Here is a 22,439-nt window from a genome sequence, read left to right as displayed (position 1 = left end):
CCTGGCTATGTTGCGTCTAATTATCTGTAATTATCTGCATATAGCTTTGAAGTACTCGCGTCCGTCAAAGTTTTCTCCAGTGGATCATAGCAGCCGTTCGCAGTGAAAGAGGGCACGCCTAGAACACCATCCTCGGCATGCAGTGAGAGAAATCACGCCAGCGTTTTCATATACCGGAACGCTTAACATCCGAACAATATATATGCACGCGTGTTGTGTAACGAAGGGCTAGAGTTATGCATGTCAGCCAGCCGATGTTTCAAACAGAGGGGCATAAGAAAATGGGAACATATGTTGAATTTTATGTTATAATGGTAACCTTCCCCACTAAATGACACTTGGCATCGCCTTGTTACCCACCACCATCATCATCGTCTGGATCCTATAGAGAAAGATTGAAACGTCAGCGACAGCGCTCTCGAATCTCAAAAGCTATGATTTGCAGACACGTCATGGCTGTGATTTTGGTCAAGCCGGTCCTGTGGCAAGCACAGGACCGGCTTGATTGGCGGAACATGTGGGAGAGGCTGATGATGATGATGATGAACGGCCGCCTCACAGTGATCTGGCGCATGTATACCTCATGGAGAAGATCTCTTTTTGCAAATACAAAAAGCCGACTGGATGCCGCATGTGCTTTCAAGTTGCGTACCGATCACAGGACTTTTATAGGTGCATGACCAAACAGCTCAAGCAATGATCACCATCACTTTTTGAAACAAAAACATAAAAATTATCGTGAATTTCTTTCCTAAGCTGTTTTCAGAGGTTTTTCCCCTCCGTCGTCATGTACAGCCGCTCCTGGATTTTATCCAGGAAACCAAACTATTTCTTGCGATATATTCGTGTGGTCCTTCCTTTGTCCCTGGTTTTTGCGCGAAAGTCTGCTAAGATGCTGAACCAACTCGCCTAACAAGCCACTCTTCTGTATTTCTCGTTATTGAACTTGTGCCGTAGGGCACGCTGACGCCAATAAATAAAGTATACCGCTTTCATTAGCTCAAATTTCTCTTAACTTGAACTCAGCAGGCATCCGCATAGATTCAAGTTAACAAGCTTTTACTGAACGAGCCTAGAGCTCACAAAAACACTCTCCAGGGGTGCTACCCTGTGGCCTACGGCGCGATGTCGAGGTTGTCGGTAACGGTGGGCAGTAAGGCTTGACGGCAATTTTGATACACTTGCTTGATTGACAGACAAGATGGGTGCGATGACCCAACCATTCTTACGAATTGCATATAACTAATGGTGGCGAAAGAATGAAGGAAGGGCATTTTTTCGGACTCGCTTTTTTGTCTTGACACAGACTTTAATGAAAACTATCAGATAACGAAGCCAAGCGATGAATAGGGGACGTTAACTGTACTGTTTTAAGTGTATTGTAACAATCGCGATCTAGATGGGAAAAAAGTAAAGGTGACAAAAAGACAACTTGCCGCCCTCAGGGACCGGACCTGCGACCTTCGGATTATGATCCCGATGCTCTTGCCAACTGAGCTACAACGACGGTTCTCCCCTTGTACATTTATCGGGTATCAATATGCATGCAAACCCTGGTAGTATTAGTCAGCGCAGCTCTTAGCCATGACAGCTGACCAATAAGCCCTCGCAGAGTATGCGAGGACGCTCGTTAAAGGTGAATTTTAGGACGGTAGAACTTAAACCATCGGTAGTTAGGCAACGTGCTGTCGACCTTTTGTTAAGACATTACCTTGAGAGAATAGCTTTTAATGTCAAGAAGGCTAAATCACCAATAATTTTGTTCACTGCAAAATTACCGGCAGAGCTTTCGTTGTATAATATGGCTTTTGTTGGCACTTAACAGCCTTTAACTTTCACGGCGATGCATTCCTTCTCTCGTTCGTCCTCTGAGCGTAGTTTGGCGCCCAAGAGGAGCTCATCCGCAGTCGAAGCGGCACTCATGTAATGTGAGTGCCCCCAGCATCGAGCGGCCGCTGCTGCGGGTTTGTCAAGCGGCTGATCGCGCAACAAAGCTTGCTGAACCATGACACCTGGCTGCGCTTTGTTGGTGTGGAGCTGCTGATTTGTGATTATGTCAGGTACAAGCATTTTGAGCGCCTTATATCCGAGTTTCAGCACATAACGAACGACGCGGCCGCTAAGCTGACTTGGTCACATTTGACGCATTATAACTAGTTAGCAACCGAACTAATGCAACCTTTTTTTATGCAGAATGATAGACGACATCCTTGACTTCAATCAGGGGGATATAAAAAAAATTAAAAATAGCCTTTTTGAGAAAACTATTTTCAAAGTCTGGAGTTTTTGGTAAATCACTTACGTTTCAGCCCAATTATCGAGCAAACGAGAGCTTGATAAAACCACGAAAATTATTTTTAAAAAGAGTGAAAGTATCAAAGTTATCCATCTTTGCGCAGCGCACGAAATTGACAAGGACACAAGAGAAGAGGACGGGACAAGCGCTGATCTTCAACTGAAAGATTTTCGTGCGCTGCCCAAAGATGGATAAGTTCCAACTCGCCCGCCTATCAATCCTACTATCAAAGTTAATGTGTACCGATTTTTATTATCCTCACTTAAACTTGTTTGCAGCAATAAATTCCTCAAGCACAGGTATTTTGTGCGATTTGCCGAGTTTTTAATTTTTTTCTTTCAGAAGTGCTTCGACCCAAGAAAGGGAAATAATAGACTCACAAGATTTTATTTCACTTGTTCTTTGAGGGGAATAAATATTGTGACCAAGAAGTGCACCGTTTTGTTTTTCTAGGTGCGCTCAGAATTCAGAAATCGCGAAATTGGCGGAAAAGTGGTTTTTTTTTTACGGCTGAAATTTGTACATTTTTTTTTCAGGCGAACAATTTTTTTTTTCCATAACTAACGTCGCAACCATTGTTCTGGGTGTCATGCCTAGACATACAGCAGGTTTCATCAAAACCGGAAATGGTGACCGGGACCTCGTGTTCGATCTTATCTGGACACACCCTAGAATGAAAAAATCCGTAAACAGGGGTGGGTGCTCGAGCCGACGTTTCGACAAGTGGACTTGTTTTATTCAAGGCAGGAACTGATTTCCTTAGCTATCTTGTGTATATGCTTCGTGCCCTCTCCACCACAAAGGGGAAGGGGAGGGCAGCTGCCAGAGTGGGGGTGGGTTGGAGGGGGGAAGAGGCCGCGGTGACCAACTGGGTGAGTCGTAAGGAAGGCGAAAAAAAAAGGAACAAAAAGCGGGGCGAGAGGGCAGGGTGTACGTCTCTCTGAATAATGATTGTCAGTGGAAGGCATTTTAACAATAGTAGGTTCGAAATTCCTAGAAGAAGGGCTTAACTCTCGTTGGTTTTCATTTTGTATGTACCATACCGGATCGATTCAAGAGCCCCCTTAGAAACGTTAATACCTGCTGGCTGGAGTGTATTGAACTTGTGAATAAGGTATGACTCTGTATATTTTCTGTCTCTTGGGGACCGGAACTTTGACTGAAGTATGTAAAGTTCGAGATCTTCGAATTTGTGACCTGCTACATTAAAATGCTGTGCCACTGCTTTGGGTAACTTCTTGGCCGTGTCCGCGCGATGTCCGTTTAATCTGACATTAACAGGTTGCCCCGTTTCGCCAATGTACCGTTTTTGACAATATGAACATTCGACCTCGTAGATAACGTTTGAACTAGTGCAGGTAAAACTAGATTTTATATGATGGATGTAATCACTTCTGGTGCTTTTAACTATAACGTCATCTTGAAGGTGTTTACATGCCTTACATCTTGGACGAGAACAAGGTGTTGTGTGGGCAGTAGATTGAGGGTTTACTTTTGCATGCACTAACATGTCCTTGAAATTACTATTGCGGCGATACACGACCTTTGGTACTCCGGGAAGCGCTTTTCTAAGGCGGTCGTTGCTTGCGAGTATTGGGTAATACTTACGGAGGATATTATTTATGTTTGGTAGCGCATTTGAGTATTTGGTTATAAACGCTGGCGGCTGGTTGGGCTGTGCTACGGGGGCCCTTTGAGCTAGTGAGGATTTATTATCTAGTTGACATGCTTCGTTGTAGACCTTGTTTAGAGCATCTTGCGGGTGATTTCGTTTAAATAATGTTTCCTTTAGGAATCGTGAAATTCTTATCACACAAAACCAGAGATGCACTTTTATCAAATGGCAGGAAACTTAAGAACACTAACTACAGCATCGGGGAGGACTTCTCCCGCCCCGTTCAACAGAGCGCAAGCAGTTACTTGCATTTGCAAAAGCACATTCGGACAAGTACTCCTTGCGGTTCAAAACGCTGCACATCGGGTCGAAGCGCTACATATTTGACGCATCATCACACACCGTTAAGGAAATAGCATAGCAGTTACCCCGACAAAAAATAGCAATAAAGCGCCAACCGGCTTCCTCTTGCCATGTTCTCTCGTTTTCCGTATTGTTCACTAACATACGTAGCCTTCTTCCAAAACGTGAACTTATATCCAACATTATCTCGTCATCAAAAAGCAACATACTCGTACTAACAGAAACATGGCTTAGCAGTGATGTAACGGATGCTGAAATTATAACTGATTTACAGGACTTCCACGTGTACCGAAACGACCGAAAAGGCTCACGGGGGGGGGGGGGGGAGGTGGCGGAGTACTTATCGCAGATCATCAGGGCATATCTTGCTGTGTTGTTAACGTCGATTCCCATACCGAATCCTTGTGGCTAATTTGTCGTACTCACACCGTAACAGTCCTACTTTGCGTCTGCTATAGGCCCCCGCAAACGGATCCAAATTTTCCACGTGATCTCAACGATACCATTCAAAAACTTACTTCCACTTACCCATATGCTCGCATTCGGCTTTTCGGTGATTTTAACTACCCTGACATTGACTGGCAAAACGTAATTAATTCTACACTATCATGTCGCGCAGAGGCGAAAAACTTCCTCGGTGTATGTCTTAACTTTAACCTCACACAATTAGTCTCCCAACCAACCCGTGTCTCACGAGGATCAGCAAATATTCTCGACCTGATGTTAACTAATAGCCCCGAGAACCTATCATATATTAGTTACCTTCCTGAGATCAGCGACCACAAACTCATACATGCGCAATTTTCATTTACCTTGACCCAAAAACAGATGACTAATAAAAAAACATGGTTGATCCCTCTGTCATAGGAATCGGTATAACACGAAAGTAAAACGTGTCTTCACAGACGTAGTTGAGTGTTTGTTGTGCACTGTTTCGCCCCGAGGGCGAAGGAATGAATGCTATAGCAACAAGTTGTAATGTCACGCGAAGAACGGCAAGCAGCTCGAAACTTCCAACGCGTTGCGCAAGCAGAAAGGACGCACGGAACTAACATACACAGGATGAGCGCGAACTAACAACTGTCACAGCTCGACAGTTAAAGCGCTCTGGTCAAATACAGAGGAGGACTCACGAAACGAACGCACAAGTATACACAGGATGAGCGCGAACTGTCACAGTTGTAACTTATTTGTTTGTGAGCAGCGCGCTCCTTTCGCAAAAGCGGCCGCTGCAGTGAGCGAAATGACCTTCGTGCTCTCTGTAACTTGAACGCAAACTTGCGGTGAGAGCGCAAGACGTACAAGATAACCGCGCGCGCAGGAGCGACCACGCCCTGTAGAGACACACGCTCATCTCAACGCGGGGGGCGACGACATTTAAAGCGCGCTCTTCGAGCCCTTCGCGCCATCTCGCTAGTGATAAGGAAAACATGCTGATGTACCCTGATCTCTGAGTACCGCCGCTGGCAAATGGTGTATATAAATAGCACGCCGTTAGTACGATGAAGAACGTGCCGTTTGTGGCGGAGTCGTTTCGCGCTGCGCGCTGGGGATCGAGAGGTCGCAAGTTCGATTCCAGGTGACGGAATTTTTTCTTTGCCATATGTTAGTCTTTATATTTTACAACGTCATATCCGTGACGGAAATGCGTCAGTGGAGCTGTGGTGGACCCCGGCATAAAACACTTTCGTGTTAAAATTGTTCTTTATGATAAAGGTAACTCTAGTGCAATATCCGAAGATCTCAGCAACTATTTTAATCAGTACGAATCTACATTACAAACACGCTCAATTCATGACAACTGGTTGACCTTCAAGGACAAAGTAAATCACCTCTCTGATATGTTTGTCCCGAAGATTACCTTTCACACTAACCGCAATAAACCATGGTTTTCTCGGCATCTAAAAAAACTTGAAAACAAAAAGAAGCGACTTTTTGCACCGCCAAACGCACCAACAAGCCTACCGCATGGGAAAAGTACATCAGAGCTGAAAAATCTTATTTGCTATCCGTAGCCAAGTACTCGTTTTAGCATATCGACTTACCTAATCTCCTAATCACGAACGCCAAGCAATTCTGGCAAGTCCTAAACCCCACACATCCCTCCGATATTAAGCTAACGAGTGATTCACACGAGGCAGTGACTGACCATGATTGCGCAAAAATGTTTAACAAAGCATTTGCATCTGTTTTCACTACTGAACTTGACACGCCCTCACAATCACCATCCTTCAACGTAGAAACTTGCATGTCAGCTGTCACCTTCTTCGAAGAAGGCATTTCATCTATAATCCACAAATTAAAACTTTCTTCATCAGTTAATATGGATTCCATCAACTCGAAACTCCTCAAGAATGTGCAATCGACTTGTGCAGCATACTTATGTCTCATATTTTCAGTCACTCACCTCAGGAACCATGCCGGATGATTAGAAAACGGGCAAGGTCGTTCCAGTCTACAAATCAGGTAACAGAAACTCACCCTTGAACTACCGCCCCATTTCATTAACTAGCGTGCCTTGTAAAATCATGGAACACGTCATCTACACACATCAAGTTTTTGGACTCCAACGAATTTTTTCATCCTTCACAGCACGGATTTCGTAAGGGCCTCTCCTGCGAAACCCAATTAGCACAATTCGTTCATGACTTGCAGACTAATCTAGACTGTAATATCCAAACCGACTCAATCTTTCTTGATTTCGCAAAAGCTTTCGACAAGGTACCTCACCAGCGTCTGTTACTAAAACTTTCAAAGCTGAACTTACATCCTAACATTCTCAAATGGCTTGAAGAGTTTCTAACTAACCGTTCTCAGTCTGTCTGCCTTAACGGCCACCTGTCTAAACCCCTCCCAGTTACCTCAGGCGTCCCACAAGGGTCTGTTCTCGGTCCTCTCCTATTCCTAATATATATTAATGACTTACCATTGCATGTTTCCTGTAACATTCGTATGTTCGCTGACGATTGTGTAATCTACCATACTATTACTAATTGTCATGACCATCACATGCTTCAGAACAACCTTAACAATATAATAAATTGGTGTAATGTCTGGCTAATGACTTTCAACCCCACTAAATGCAAACTCATTTCCTTCTCTCGTCGTCACAATCCCTATCGCTTTCACTATTCTATTTCCAATTCATCTATCGAATTAGTAGAATTGTACAAATATCTAGGAGTCACCCTCTCTTCTAACTTGTCATGGCGCGCCCATATTACTAACATCATTTCAGCATCGAATAAAACGCTCGGTTTTCATAAACGCCACCTCCACCTTTCCCCACCCCATGTTAAATTACTCGCATATAAAGCACTTATAAGACCAAAATTAGAATACGAATCTGCCATCTGGAGCCCGCATCAAGCATATCTAATCACTGCATTGGAAGGCGTTCAAAATCGGGCTACCCGATTCATCAATTCCTCATATTCATGTGACGTCAGCATTTCACCTTTGAAAGCTAAATCCGGCTTATCACTCCTTTCGTATCGTCGCCGCATTGCTAGCCTTGCCCTTTATCACAAGTTCTTTGATTCGTCTCTCAATCAAGCCCCGTATATCACAGCCATCTCACGCATTTCCCACCGCATCAGTCATCCGCTTCAAGTTGCCCGCCCGCCATCACGCACCACTACGTTTTCTGCTTCATTATTCCTCCGAGCAGCTTCAGACTGGAAGGGCCTGCCCTATGACATTGTCACCATTGCCTCATCATCTACCTCCCAGGAACGCGTCACTGATCACCTGCTATGTTAGTTTGTAACTTTGCCGTTTGTCTTATTTGCAATGTTAATTGAATCTTCGCTGTTTGTCATTTATTTGTAATCTCACCCCTTATGTAACACCCCCTGAATGGGGGCCTTTAAGGAAATAAAACTGAACTGAACTGAGCTTAAGTGGTGAACGTAGTCGCTGTCGTCGCGACGGATCCTTCTTATGCGCCTCGCCTGTCCTACAAATATCCCTTGCTTGCAGTGTCGCGGGTGATGACTAGTGTAATCTAGGTATTGCTGGCTGTCTGTTGGTTCTCTGTAAAGCGTCGTCTTTGATTTTCCTGCTTCGATAGATACCGTCATGTCTAGGAAGTTAATTTCACTGGAAGATTGGTGCATGGTGAATTTAATACTAGAGTGAAACTTGTTACAAGGGTCAATGAATGCGTTTAGTGTACTTACACCATGTTCCTATATGACAAATATGTCGTCTATGTAACGGAGATAGGTGGAAGGGTTCACTGGACATAATTCCAGCAGCTCTGAATCTAACTGCCCCATAAAAATGTTGGCGTATGTTGTCGCAAACGGGGTTCCCATACTAATGCCGAAAATTTGCAGGTAGTAGGACGAATCATATTCAAAATAATTTAGCGCCAGGACTAGTTTCAGTAACGAAAGATAAACTTCAGCATTATGTATAATCTTTATTTGTTGCATTGTTTATTCTCCTGCTGTATTTTCTCTGCTGTACATTCTGCTGTATAATATGTATTTTCTATGCTGTATATTCTTATGCTGTATTTTTTTCTTTCTTTTTTCATGTAAACTTTATTTCCACTCCCCTCTATAATGCCATATGGCCCTGAGGGTTAATAAAATGAAAATGAAAAATGTGCTTGCTTTCTATGAGTGATTTTGAGACCGCTTCAATCCCTTCAGCGATAGGTATGTTCGTATACAAGGAGCACACATGTAATGTTACCAGAATGGCTGGATCGGAGAGTGTTTGTGTTTCGTTAATAGAATCTATTATTCGAAGGAAATGAGGTGCATCTTGAACAAAAGACGGTAGGTTAGATGGTATTTTAGATAAATGGTGACTTAGAAATGTTGATAGCGACTCAGTAGGTGTATTGTTGTTAGATGCTATAGGCCTGCCCGGGATTTGAGCGATGAGCAGTTCATCTATGGACACCTTATGAATCTTCGGAAGAAGGTAGAAGCGGCTTGCTTGCTTGTTTTAGGCATCAAGGACCGGTGCTCGGAGTGTGTGATTAATTCCCTGGCTAGAAAATCCGTGATCTTGTGTTGTATGCGATTACTATAATCTTGAGTCGGGTCCGAGGCTAATTTTCGATAGTGCGTGTCGTTGCTGAGTTGTTTGATAGCTTCGTTCTTATATTTTTCTATAGGCCACATTACTATACTACCACCCTTGTCCGCTGGTTTTATAACAATGTCCTTTCTTTTTGAAAGTTGTTTCAAGACCTCGTGTTCTGCATAAGTTAAGTACTTCGGCTTTCGACTTCGTTTAGCTGTGCTCAGAATTTCCCTTGAGACTAGTTTTATATATTGATCGAACTCTTGGCATTGTTCTGTATCTGGTGTCCAAGTGCTTGGTGGACACAAAGACTGGCAGGTTTCTGCAGCGCGCAAACATAGAAAAAAAAAACAGGACAGGGTAGACAGAAAGAACGCTCTTGCTGTCTACTCTGTCCTGTTTTTTTTCCTACGTTCGCGCGCTGCAAAAACCTGCGAGTATGATTACCAACCAACTAGCCCAAGCCTCAACACTTATACGCAAGGAGTCATTGCTTACGTCTTCCGTATCTGCCTTATCATAGAAGAATTCCTTGATGCGCAAACGTCTTGAAAACTCAGTTATATCTTTGTGGAGCTCGTACTCGTTCACTGCATTGTTTGTGGGACAAAATGTAAGGCCGTGTTTGAGCAGTTCTATATAGGCCTCCAACGCTCAAGTTTGCGCAGCGCCGTCCGCCGCCCCAGCGGAGAGAGGGGAAAACTCCGGTAGCTGGGACGGGTCGCTCTTGCTTGGTTTTCCCATCGCGCGCGCGGAGAACGTGCTCCCCGGGGCTTTTATCTCGCATTTTTCACGCTATGGGTGCCGTTCCTTCGTCGTACTCGAAAGCAGGCACGCAGTCCTGCTGCATTGTGAACTGTCACAAAAGTTTAAAAATGTCGAAGAGCCGAAAACTTCCTGTCATGTTCTACCGTTTCCAATGCAAGCAGTCCGAGGAGCAGAGGCGTCAAGAGTGGATTATGGCAGTTCGCCGCGATGCTTTCGCAGTCTTGTCACCTTGAAGCAGTTTTTGTCGTACACAGTATTACGAACTATTAACGGGGAGAAACGCGATGATCGTGCTCATTTGAAAGGGAAGTGCGTTTGTGAACCGAAGTTACAACAAATAGACAGCCGCTGTACGTTTCGAGATTGCGCGCTGGCTTTCCGAGTCAACCATTTGTAATGTTACAGCAGCGGAGCATTTGGGCTTATTACACCACAGTTTAAATAACGTACCGTGAGTACTAAGTGTTTAATTCAGCTGATTGCGGTACATTTCCCGTCGCGGCTCCCTGTAAACAGAATTAAGCTGTATGTTTGCACTGAGCGTTTATATTGGCCTTGCATGCGACACGCCGTGATTGCTTAGAAGGCTGAAGTGTTGCGCTGCTAAAATCGTGGTCATGGGTTTGATTCACGCATACAGCAGCTGCATTTCGATGGGAGCGAAATGCACTAACACCGGCGTACTTAGATTTACGTACACGTTAAAGAAACCCAGGTGGCCGAAATTAATCCGAATTAATCCACCACGGCGTGCCTCGTATTAATGTCATGCGTTCGGCACGTAATAAAAAGCCTTGCATGCCGCTTTGGAAACGAGCTGAAAAAAGAACCAAGGTGGCAATTAAATTTTCGATGGCTTCGCGAATTCAGATGTGCTTATTATTGGGCACAAATCTCGGCATAATCATACACATGCGCGATCCCAGTGGGTATTGTATAGTATCAGGGGCGTAGCCAGAAATTTTTTCGGGGGGGGGGGGGGGGGGGAGTCCAACCATACTTTATGTATGTTTGTGCGTGCGTTTGTATGTGTGCGTGTACATATACGCAAGCAAAATTGAAAATTTTCGGGGAGGGTTTGACCCCCCCCCCCTGGCTACGCCCCTGTATAATATGATGCTGACCAAGCGAGCTGTCGAAACAACCAAAGCGACATTCGAATAAGCGAACACGGTGTGTGATGAGGCGCCGATATTATTCGAAATGAAACACGCCTCTGCAAGAAACATGCATCGTCGAAGTGGGCATGAAATATTTATTTATTTTTTGTTTGCGTATATCATGCTGTCAAAGGGAGCTATAAAAAAATCCAAGGCGACATTAAACTTGCGATCCGACGTTGTTATCATTCGATGCAAACCTCGGCAAAAGTGAAACTCCCACGAAACTGAACACTGCGCATTGCGATGCAGCCAGTGACTCAACAGGGCAGATGTAAATTTATGCTCTTCACACTGAGCTCATAATAAATTTAAAGCCGCACGACAAACTTGGCATCTAAGCAATTGAAAAGTTATCAATAGAAAACGCACTCGAAAGCGTGCTGGTTGGTTGCTGACAGCTCCGAGTATACACGACTGCCGCAACGAATGTGCGTTTTACCGGTATAATTACAGAACTCGCGCAGTCACCTCCCTACTCATGTCAAAGAAATGTGCCCGTTCAGCATCTGCACGCACGTAGCGCTCGCACAAACAGCATCGCCCTTGACGACCTGCTCGGTCCCGAAAAGGTGGTCGATCAACCGTCCTCCTCTGGTAAGATTCCCACCGTTAAAACGTTTTTTTCCATCTCTGGGATCTTTCTAAACCTTCAGAGCAAGCGACACGTGAAGCTGCACGTGCACGGCGAGCAGAGAACAGCGCGCGCAGGGTGCCTGAACGTGCGGAGACAGCGCAGTCAAAAGGCAGGCGCGGAGAGGGGAGCGACCGGTTTTCGCTAGAAAGGCGGCGAAACGCGTGCGCCGCAGCGCCCCCTGGCCGAGCTTGGGAGGCCTATCGACTGGACTTAAGCGTTGTGATATGTCTACCACTTCGATACGACGTTCTGGGTGTCGGGCTGGGATTGCGGAGCTTCCTACCGTGTTCATCGAATTATTGAGGGCAGAATTCGTAGCATGATTTTCCTTGCGCTTTTCCTTGATCAGCGATTTATCTTCTCTACGTTCTACAAATTGGGCAAGTTCTTCAGTTTCCTCTTCAGATAGTTACACGATATTAAGTGTGTTGGTTATTAAAGGAAGTTGATTCGCGCAATGTTCTTTAAAATATCTATTAATGACAAAGACGCGCTTTCTAAAATGCTGTTCCATTTCGCTAATAGTTTGGGCGGTGGGGTAACAAGAGCACATCTGACCTTATTTTAAGACCTTTCGGAATTTTCTTTTCTTTAACGTAGCTAGGGTATTTCTTCAAATGCATTCTGTAGTTTGTTTTGCGGTGAGTTTACGGGATTGGAGATAAGACGGAGATTTGCGGTTGCCTGTCGTTGGTGTTTGTTAGTCATTTCTGTTGGAGTCGGGCAGACCTCCGGGGCACAACATTTTCAGGGGCTGTTTTCTTACTACTCTTTGTGTTAGTGGTGAGGTCTGACCCGGTGCGTGTTTCTGTATCTGTTTCTTTGCTAGCGTTCGCAGACCCAGGCAGCACACAACTTCGGGCCGATATTGGTTTTACGGCGGCTGTGCGCGGCCCCACCTCGGGCCAGCATTACTAGCCTGGCGCCGATATCGGCGGAGCCGTTTACTTTCGCCGGCAAAATTGGGCCGATTTTTCCGCCTTTCGGCCGATGTTGGGCTTTCACCGGCAACATTGGGCCGTATTTCCCGGCGTTCTGCCGTCTTTCCGCCGATATCGGCTTAGCCGATTTCTTACACCAGCAACATTGGGCCGAGTTTGCCGGCGTTTTGCCGTTCTTCCGCCGCAATCGGCTTAGCCGATGGCTTTCACCGGCAACATAGGGCCGAGTTCGCCGCCGTTTTGCCGTACTTTCGCCGCCATCGGCCGAGCCGATGGTTTTCACCGGCAACATTGGGCCGAGCATGCCGTCATTCTGCCGTGCTTCAGCTGACATCGGCGGAACCGATGGCTCATCGACGATGTTGGAACTTTCTTGTCTCCCTTCAGACAGTTATAGGGAACCCAAGCTCAAGTTTGCGGCGCGACGACAGCGCCGCGCCAGCCGCGCTGCGGCTCTGTCGGAAAGCTCTGAACCTTAGGCGCGGCCGACTCAGCCCCTTTCACGGTAGCGGTAGCGCACGTGCGCACGCGTTCTTCTCTCGGTGCGGGTAACTGGGGGGCCGTCAGCTGGGTACGTTGAACCGATAGGCTTGCTGTGCGAAGCTGCGCATTTCCGCGATGGCAAAAGCAACCCGCCGAAGCGCAAGAGTGGTCTAAAGTATTGCGGTTTAGTGGCCAGCCACAACAGTGCAGACCACACCAAGGCACACGATTCACGTGTTAAACTGTATCGTTTCCCGGGCGTGTCGCACGAGAAATAAAGGCGGCAAGCGTGGATAGCTGACAGCGCTGTCTCGCCTTCTATTTTGGCTGTCTGAGTTCATCGCTTTCGTTCGTTCCGACTACCTGAATCGGTAAGGAACGCGGCACATTCACGCAGCAACTACAGTAATGATTACTCGCTGTCTTCTCGCATTGTTAAAGTCCAGTTACGGTTGTAGGTGAAGCAACTTTGTGTTTTGATTCCCCGTGCTCGTGAGACCTACCCGTCGTTGTTGAACGTTCACACTCGCGTTATACCGTTAGCGTTGCGCGGTTGGTTGAATTCAACTGAACTCGGCACATTGTCAGAAGTTCGGCGCCTGCATTTCACGCGTCGGGAAGGCTGCTTTATCACGCCGGAACGGACGTCTGTGCATTTTCAGCAAGCTTTGACATCGTTCTGCAGGTTTGCTTTGTTTTTGTCACTTTATTAGGGTGATGTATATTTAAGCCGCTAAATATAACTGGCACTTAATACATGCTTTGCAATTGCAACCTTGAAGTAACCACCTTCTGACTTTGTGCGATTTTCTAGCCGCGTTCACGCAACAGGTTTTAAACGCCTGTCAAGTCGATATCATAAAAAGAGACTGCAAGCATGACGCGAGAGCCAGGGGCGTAGCTGAAATTTTTTTCGGGGGGAGGGGGGTTCAACCATGCTTTATGTATGTTCGTGCGTGCGTTTGTATGTGTGCGTGTATATATACACAAGCAAAATTGAAAAATTTCGGGGGGGGGGTTTGAACCCCCCAACCCCCCCCCCCCCCTTGGCTACGCCCCTGGCGAGAGCTTCAAAAACGAGGCGAGCAGTTCATCTTGCTTCACAGTGGTTAAAGCTCAGCTAGCTGCCTCGCGTCTTAATCGGTGGGTGATTCTCCAGCGGCACGGAGGACTTGACTCTAACCTTCTCAGGAAGCAGTGCCATGGCCGTATCTTTTTTTCGCACGCTGCAAACGTTTGTTCACGAAAGCACACGGCTGCTACTGTGAGCATGCCATATCAAAACAACAATCATATGATTCGTAGTCCACGCCGCAGAACATCGATAACGTGTACGGCTTCATTTCGGAGCGCATGTGGACCATTATTCATCTTTAACATGACAGAATGAGACTTACCTCGAGGAATACGTCCTACACGGTGTAATCGCGACTTGGGAAATGCATTTCGCTTTGAGTCGGGCATCGTTGTCGTCGATCGTCTGCTCTTCACCGTTAATGTGATTGACGAGCCTTTCTCATTTTATCAAGTTCGCTTTTCGGAAGTGCCAGTCAAGCTTGAAAATCCTTTTGAAGCCGCACTGCAAGCGGTACATTGTGAGGCGCCGCAAGCGCATCGCGAAAGCTCTGCACGTGCACAGAAGCGAGCAGCAACGCGGTGGAGAGAAGGGAAAACGCGCGCTGCTTACACCCCAGTTTCTCTTTTTCTGCCAGAGATGGCGCTGCCTGTCAAGAGCAGCATTCGCGAAAAGAAGAAGGCCGCGCCTAGGATATTTTGGAGCCACCTAAAAGCGCTGGGTAGGAAGTCTGTCACAATGCAACAACATATGGTAGATGAAGGAGGAAATAAATTGGAAGGATATGAAGCGCTAGGTTACATCCGAAAGATAACAGCCGATTCGTTTAAAAAGGTCCCCCAGGGGATTCCCCCGGTGAGTAAAAGTACGCAAAGGAGAGCAACCGAAGAAGATGTAGTACTAGAGAATTTCAATTGGAAGAAGGCCGAAGGAAAAATTCCTAAGCGCACTACTCCGGGCTTAGATGGGGTTCCCGTCAGCCTCATTAACGAACTCGGACATAACACTAAAGAAGCACTGCTGAAAGCCGTAGAAAAGTGCATACAGGAGAGGGAAATACCAGACAGTTGGAGAAAAAGTAGAATGAACTTAATCTATAAAGGCAAGGGAGAAAAGGATAACATTCGCTCGTATAGACCGCTAACAATTACATCGGTGCTATACAGGTTGGCGATGCAGGCAGTAAAATTAAAAATAGAAGCGTGGGTAGAACAAAATGATATTTTGGGAGAACTTCAGAATGGATTTCGAATCGACAGGCGGTTAGACGATAATCTGTTTGTTCTTACCCAGTGTATAGAAATATCTAAAATAGAAAACAGGCCCTTATACGTAGCTTATCTAGATATCACCGGGGCGTATGACAACGTTAATCAGGAAATTTTGTGGGATATATTGAAGGAAGTGGGCATAGGTGACGACTGTGTACAGCTTTTGAGGGAAATATACCGAGGAAATACAGTTTGTATAGAATGGGAAGGAATAAGTAGCAAGGACAGCGTTGAAATTAGCAAGGGGCTGAGACAGGGATGCCCTTTGTCCCCGCTGTTATTCATGCTGTACATGGCGAGGATGGAAAAAGCGCTTGAAGGTAGCAACATTGGATTTAATTTGTCACACAAACAGGTCGGAGCGATGGTTGAGCAGAAGCTTCCAGGTCTATTTTATGCTGATGATATTGTCTTATTTGCGGACAGTCAAGATGATATACAGCGACTGGCAGATATATGCGGAAGGGAGTGTGAGGCTCTAGGACTAGGATTTAGTGCAACAAAATGTGGATTGATGGTATTCAATGATCACGGAGACCATACGGTATTATTACAGGGCCAAAAAATACCGAGGGTAAGCGAGTACAAGTACCTCGGAGTATGGGTAAATGAGGGGGATAGATATATGGAGGTACAAGAGAAAGCATCGGTAGCAAAGGGAAAGAGGAATGCTGCAATTATGAAGCACAGAGCTTTATGGGGATACAATAGGTACGAGGTGCTTCGAGGGCTGTGGAAGGGTGTGATGGTTCCGGGGCTTACATTTGGGAACTCAGTGGTGTGCATGAAGTCAGAGGTGCAATCAGGAATGGATGTAAATCAAAGGACGGTGGGCCGCCTCGCGTTGGGCGCTCACGGGAAGACGACAAATGAGGCGGTAAAGGGTGATATGGGATGGACAGGCTTTGAAGTGAGGGAAGCGCAGAGCAAAATGAGATTCGAAGAGAGGCTGAGGAAAATGAAGGAGAGTAGATGGGCAGAGAAGGTTTTCAGGTATTTGTATAGAAAAAGCGTTGACACGCAGTGGAGAAAAAGAACTAGGAGGCTCACCAGTAAATATACGGCTGGCAGTGCGGGCGATATGGCAACAAGGAACATTAAGCGGAAGGTCAGAGAGGCAGAGAGGACTTATTGGATGACAGCGATGGAAAAGAAGCCGGCTCTGAGTAACTACCGAAAAGGAAAAAACGAAATAAGGAGGGAAAGGTTTTATGATAATTCAAGGGGAAGCGCTTTACTGTTTGAAGCAAGGTCGGGCTGCCTTAGAACGCGTAGTTATAAAGCGAGATTTAGTAACGAAGAAGAACAATGTACATGCTGCGGGGGAACTAAGGAAACGATGGAACATGTACTGATTGAATGTGGCGATATTCACCCAGGTATACGTGTGGGCACGAGTCTACATGAAGCCTTGGGTTTTAGGGACAACAATGGAAAGCTGAACACGACCGCGATAGAAATAAGTAAGAGACGGTTAGAGTATTGGTGGCAGAAAAGTAGAGATAAAGAACAAAATAAATAATGGGGGAAAAATAAGGTCATTCTGCCTTAAGAGGCAGAGAGATGGACCGTGAATTTATATTTTTTGGTATAATAACATAGATTTAATCAATGTAGATAAGGTATTAGGCCAACATGAAACAAGGAAGCTTTTTTTTTTTTTTTTTTTTTCGAGCCTGGTGGCAGACATGTCACCGCCCCGTTTTAAAGGGGACGCTCATAGCATCCATCCATCCATCCAGCAGCGCCGCTAAGCGTTGCTTAGGAAGCCTATTGGCCGCGAAATCGAGCGGAGTCGCCGCCTGGCGGCTACTGGCTGAAGCGCGCCTAGTGTGGATTGCTCCATGCGTCGTCGGCTAGCCGCGTTGTGTTTGCATGTGCGCGTACATGCGGTTTGTTCCGTTGCGTTGGTGCAACTTTAACCGCTCGTACGTATGCCTAACACGATGTAAAGAAGCATTTGACCTTGATTGGCTGTATATGTACTGTAATAAGATCAGTGAGTGCACTTGACGAGAGTGCTGTGTGCGGTCGTCGTACCGTCCGTTCACGAGAGTCATATCAGTGTAGGTGCCGCTCTGTGGTTCAAGCGCATTGCAAAGTGCACTCGAAGTTGTCCTAAAGATGAGAAGCATTAAATCTCATGTGAATATAGCCTTTTAGTGGCTCGGTGGTTAAAAAAAAGGCTCTCATGCACTTGCGCGTTGTGGTTAGGTGTATAACTTCGGGACTGTCGTTTATAGGTTACGCGACGAGCTTTAGTTGTGTACGGTCCTGGTCCCACTGCGGAGAAATATTTCTGTCAAGTCACGTCTGACACTTCGGTACTTAAATTGTCCCCTAAACAGAACAGAAAATGGTATGACATGGAAGTCGCAAAACTGAGTTGCCTTGCGCAATTATAACTTGTGGCGAAATGTATACAAAGACACCCGTGTACTTGCGAGGTAGCTTATGCCTGTCAAATTTGCGCTTTGGCAAGTTAAGTATCGGAAGTGCGTCAGGCCTCAATCTCTTCCGCGAAAACACTTAACAAAAAGACAGCGAGCGAGAAAAATATATTGATCAAGATCAGCAGTGGCGATAAACTCGCTCGCGCATTTTCATCGCTTACGTGGCGAGTGAGGGCTCATAAAACGATACCCTTTACTATGCACCAGGTCATGCATACACACTTGCCGCGTTTCGGTGCACGTACTTGCCCCGCGGAACACTGAGAACTGTTCTCGCGGCCGTGTAAACACAATGGAACATGCGCGAACTACAAAAGGGCTCGGGGACTCTCGTTTAAACGGCGCGAACAAACTTTGCATTCACAGCGCAGACGGTACATGAATGACAAAGAGTAAATTCCATGAATTAATTTTGTTCTTTCTCGATTGATTCTCGCTTAATTTTCCTGCGGAAGTGTACGAAAATCAAAGCACAGGGAAGCTTCCCCGAGCGTTCGCTTACTGCGACCGTCTTCGCGCTCGTAGTGCACAGCAGCAACAAGCATATAAATGCACACATTAGCGAAGTTATCGCTGACTACTCACCATTCTTTCTCGTCTGCGAACGCTTGAATTCACCGTCGTCGAAGTGCTTGCTGCACACCATCGCGTACTTGGAAGGCGTCTTGCCGTTACGAAGCCTAACGAGCCAGTCGGTGACGTTCCGCGTCGGTGGGATAAAAATGGAAGCTTATCCCTGGCTCTGTGCAGTATGTGCGGCATTGTGGCACCGAACAAAACCTCACCATCGATAACGAAGAGTTTTCTGCGGGTACGGAACACAAAATCACGATGTGAAAACAGAAGCCCCGCGCACTTCTACACACACCACACGAAACCAATATCCACACTAGCGGGGTGACGATGCTGCCACCTACACTGTAAGCAAAAAAAAAAGCCGAGATGGGAGTAAATGGACTTGTTCGCTAGCGCACGCCCCGATGGGGATTTTATATACTCCTTCCTGGGGAGTAAAAAATTTACCCCCCTTAAAGACGGAGGTTTTGGATGGACTGATGGGAGTATTTGTTTACATCCATAGGGGAGCTTTTCCAGGTAAGTATGGGAGTAAATTTTTATAACCATTGAAAAGAAAATGCTTTTCGCTGTCGCACCTGCACCAGAGAATGTTTAATTAAATTAGCATCGAAACACACAAATTCGATCACACGTACACAAACATGCACACAACATTCGCAAATCAATACAACACTCATACTGACAACCGCTCGCCACCCGCGCTTCACAACCAAACTTTGGTCATCGAGTATATATAGGCACCACATCTTGACCTCCAATGTAGCTCAGACGGGACACTTTTTTTCCGTGTAATTAAGCAACAAACATTCATGGCGTACGTGTAAATTTGCGGTGGGCTTATAGATACCACTGAGGCACACCTATCTTTTACTATAAAGCCGCCTAACATTCAACGCCTTTTTAATTAGCGAATTTTGATTATCAGCTGGCACTCTGTCGCATGGGATGTATCCACCTTAGCAGCACTGTGCGTGAGTCTGTAACATGCACATAATCGTACACGAACCACGAGCGGCCATCCACGAACGCTTCAGCGGCAGTCATTCACGAGCAACACCGGCGAAGAACCGCGTCGCCCCGCCGGTATACCGAGTTGTGGCCGACGGCGTCGCTAGGCCTTTCCCAGGAGTACGGCACGGCTGTACGATGAACGACAGTTCGCAATCACAAAATGCTTGCTGCTGTACAGTTTTTGTCGCCGTTATTTTAACACACACACTGCCGCTATCCGAGTCCGCTATCCGTGTTAAGCTACGGAGCGATGCACTTACAACGAACGAGACGGCTCGTAGTCGCGGTTCCTGTTGCTCGCAGTGCATCGGCGGTCGCATGTTGGTTCAATCTGTCTCGTATCGGCGCTCGCCTTCTCGCTAGACGTTTGACAGCGGTGGTTGCATGGCGCAAAAGAGACAATTTAAACTTATTCATTCCAGCAGCTTTTATTTTCTGTGAAACATATTCTTTGCTTCACCGGTGGCCGGTGCGAGCTCGTAGAACTCACCACGGCGACCGGTGTGGCGGTGCGAGTTCGCTACGCCGCCGGCTTGGTACCGACGACGTAGCGAAGCCTTCTTACCGCTTAGACGTTGCAGCCCGTGAAACATCGGTTCGGTGACACCCCGAGAAGCAAGCGTTGCCGGTGGTCGGGGCGAGCGCGTCGCCGGCGCAGCTCTCACACCGGCCGCCGGCCGGCTCGATGCCGACGACGTAGCGACGCCTACTTCTTACTGCTTCGAAGTTTTAGCCGGTGAAACTTCAGAAACCACCCGCTGACGATCGCAACAGCTTACTTTTGTTACCGATGAAATTATTCTTCGCACTTCGTAACTCGGCACGTTGAAGCGATGTATCCGTGGCGTGTCGGAGGCTTGCACGCGTGTGCATGGGCATTGCCGCTTGACGGGAGAATAAACACGGGACAGCCAGCTCGATGTGTTCGCGGTCGGACGCTGGCGCGAGTTAACTTGTCTCTGACCAGAACGGTTCAGTGGAGAAAATAGTCCTACACGTCTACACAAACCAACCGGCCGTTGCAAATCCTCGCTGCAAATCCTCGCTGCAAACAGATGCCCGTACAGACACGCACGCACACACGCACATCACGACCAAAAATGGTTTCTAAAACACCCATTGGGAGTTTCTAACCACGTGACACGCACGTCACGACCAAAAATACTTTTTAAACCTCCCATAGGGAGTTTCTAACCACGTGATCTAAAACTCCGTGGGGAGTTTAACAAGGTCATGTCGTTCATAAACTCCCCCATTAAGCAAGGGGCGTTTTACGACGACATGTGCCGACTTCACTCCGCTACCAGGGAGTTAATGATTGGGGCATGGGGGTTTTAGGGGCTCATATGCTGGAAAAGCTCCCATCTCGGCTAATTTTAACGCGATAGCGTTAGAGAGCTCGTGTCGCAGAAATTCCGCCGTCGGCGTCGGCACCGTTGGTTGTGAGCGAAAAATCGTCCGTGAGCGAAAAATCGAGAAAGAAGCAAATAAAATAAAGAATAAAATTTTCGGTCCCACTGAGGATCGAACCCGGGCCGTTCGGCGTGGCATGCAGGTGTCCTACCACAGGGCCACGATGGTACTTGCAGCTACTTCGGAAAAAAACACTACATAAATGCCATTTAGTGGAAGGAGTCTCCTTAACGCATTTTGTTCGACAGGTGTCACGACGGAAACGAGCCCATTCGGCGATTTGTAGGCGCATTTGGGAGGCCATCAAACTACGTCGAAAAAGGCCGGGATAGCGCAGCCATCGCCGCTAAAAACACACGCGAACTTTCAAACAGCTCTAAAAATGGACAACTATGTCCATCTAGCGGAAAACATATCAAGCCAAAGCGGGCTTTCCAGAGGAGGCGTTGATCAAGCAAACAACAAACGCTACATAATGTGCTGCTGTCTGTGAGGCATTGTGAGACTCTTCATAGCCTCCGAGATGGCGAGCGCGCGGCGTATATCTTGGAGGCCATGCGACTCTTGCTTCAGATCAAAAACCTGTATGTACCACTCGCGCGCGCGCGCGCGTGTGTGTCTGCGTGCTTGTGTGTGTAACAATACACATCAATAAGTATGCACTTAGTGGTTGAAAGCGCACTAGGGGCCAGATTTCGCTATTACGTTCAACTCTTAAAGGCGAAGCTTATGGGTCCCCCAACTTTTTGTTTAGAGTGTATAGGTCGATCTCGCCGCGAATACATGCCCTGTTGAGAACGTCCTCCTGCGTCGCGGCGCTCCAAAAGTCCTCGTCACCGACAGAGGTACGGCTTTTACGGCAGAGCTAACGCAAACCATCTTGAAATAAAGCCACACAAGTCACCGACGGACATCACCCGCAGGCGAATGGCCTGACCGAGCTGCTAAATGAAACCCTCGCCGACATGCTGGCAATGTACTGTACCTCGAACACATGACATGGGACGCCATAATATCTTCCGCACATAACCTGAAGTTAACACGGCAGTGTAAGAAACGGCGCACATATGACGCCGTTAAAACGAGTTCACGGAAGCCCCTCAACGACGCTGGACGCCGTGTTGCCGGCCGTCAGTGACGAGAATAACCTCGACGTTGCGCTCTACCTTCAGCCCGCCGAAGAAGCCCGGCAGCTCGCCCGCCTAGGATACAATCGTAATGCACTAGAGCATTAGGTGTTTGAATATTTGTAGCTTAAGCTGCAGAATGCCGCGACATGGATTGCTGTACTAGCACAAATAACAAAGTTCAAATATTGTACCGCGCTAATG

This window comes from Rhipicephalus sanguineus, chromosome 1 (assembly GCF_013339695.2).
Source record: "Rhipicephalus sanguineus isolate Rsan-2018 chromosome 1, BIME_Rsan_1.4, whole genome shotgun sequence".
Classification (NCBI taxonomy): Eukaryota; Metazoa; Arthropoda; class Arachnida; order Ixodida; family Ixodidae; genus Rhipicephalus; species Rhipicephalus sanguineus.
The sequence above is the reverse complement of the archived record's forward strand: the minus strand, read 5'-3'. Positions refer to the sequence as shown.